The sequence below is a fragment of the Lontra canadensis genome, unplaced genomic scaffold, assembly GCF_010015895.1.
Source record: "Lontra canadensis isolate GAN:19392208 unplaced genomic scaffold, GSC_riverotter_1.0 scaffold14, whole genome shotgun sequence".
NCBI classification, from domain to species: Eukaryota; Metazoa; Chordata; class Mammalia; order Carnivora; family Mustelidae; genus Lontra; species Lontra canadensis.
Genome location: NW_022631008.1, coordinates 26,532,877 through 26,534,569, shown reverse-complemented (window position 1 = coordinate 26,534,569; position 1,693 = coordinate 26,532,877).

Sequence of the window (1,693 nt, the reverse complement as noted above, 5' to 3'; positions counted from 1 at the left end):
GTAATGGCAGGCTTGGGAGACGTCCAGGCTTGGGCTCACAGTCCAGGTTGTTCAGGTTTTTACAGGTGAAGCCAGGCTAGAGAGGAGGTAGAGAAGAGCAGAGGAAACCCAAGGAACCATGTACTTCTGGGAAGCATTGAGAATGACCTCAGGTCCTGCCCCAGTTCCACTTCTCGTGAGTTTTGAATGGACAGTCAATTCTGCATTCATTCCTTGGAAACTTTACATTTTTAGACTGCTTTTTAAAAAATCACTTTATTAAGGAGGGAAAACAGATGGGGGCTGGAGAGTTTCAGATCCACCCCCCAAGAAGTTATTTTTCAAGCAGGAATTTTAATAGGAAGGTTGCTTTTTATGGCTATAAGAGTAAAATCTAAACATCACTGGGCAAATCCAGCATTTGGCCTAAATCCACCTTTTGCTTAAAAACCTTACCCATTTTTTTCTTACTACCGGTAGGGTACATTTTATATATCCTTATCTCCTTTACCATTGTTGTCACCTATTATTAGGATAAACAAAGTCAAAACTACCCGAACAAAGCCCTGTGCTGCTCAGGCAACCGTTTTTCTTATATGAGTGCTAGCTCCCAAGTATGTTATTAGTTCCTGGCCGAGATCTTGTTGTAACCAATGGTGTTCTTATTAATGCAGATTATGTTCTTTAATTACTAGACTTAGTTATGGCCAATATGTATGACAAAAGCTCATGCTGTAGGAGTAATGCCTGTATTTAATTTCCTGTCCATGGATTCCACAGGGAAATACTTTATCATAATCCTCCTTTCTCCTTGAGCCCATTTAAGGAGATTCTCTCCTTGCAACCAAAAATCCCCGACTAAGTCAGCTTATAAAAAACAAGTGGATTCTTGAGATGGGAAACTATCCACTAGTCTAGGGGTTGGCAAACTGCTTCTGTTAAGGGCCTAGTAATAAAGATTTTAGGTTTGCAGACCATATAGTCTCTGTTGCAACCACTCAACTCTTCAACTCTGCCACTATAATTGGAGAACAGTGAGGTAATTTGTAAACAAATGTTCATGCCTGTGTTCCAATAAAACTTTATTTATAAAAACAGACAGAGGGCCAGATTTGGTATCAGGGCTACAGTTTGCCCTGCCCTAAACTATAACTTCCATGTGGGCATGAACATGCTGATTCATTTAACATTTTCTACCCAACTCTAAACACCAAGCCTCGTACTCAATACACCTTTGTTGAATCACTGAGTGAGTAAACTCTCAACGTACCATTAGAAGACAGATTATCTCAGCTTAAATTTGAAAAAAACTATTAAGCCTCATGCAATAAGCTCTTTTGTTGGCTTCCTAATTGATTTTCCTTAAAAACTGTGACAGTCTATCTACTACTAATATCTCGCAGCTTGAAAATACCACAGAGAATACATTCATGGCCTGGATTCTCAGGCAATTGAATGCTTTAAGCAGCCAGAAGGCATAGGACAAAGAAAATATCCTTAGGAACAGAGCCATTACATCAGTGCCCTCATCCACGCCTGCACATCCCACTGGCATTATTTTATAAGGCTGGGACTAAGAAGGAGTATAAGAGTGTCCTCTGGTAAGGGAACAGATGAAAGCTAGGTCTCTTCCCTGCTTTTGTGGTCTCTGCAGTCTCCAGCCTGTTGTGCTTGGGATTTGGTTCCTACTAGAAGAGGAATGAGAGAAAAATAA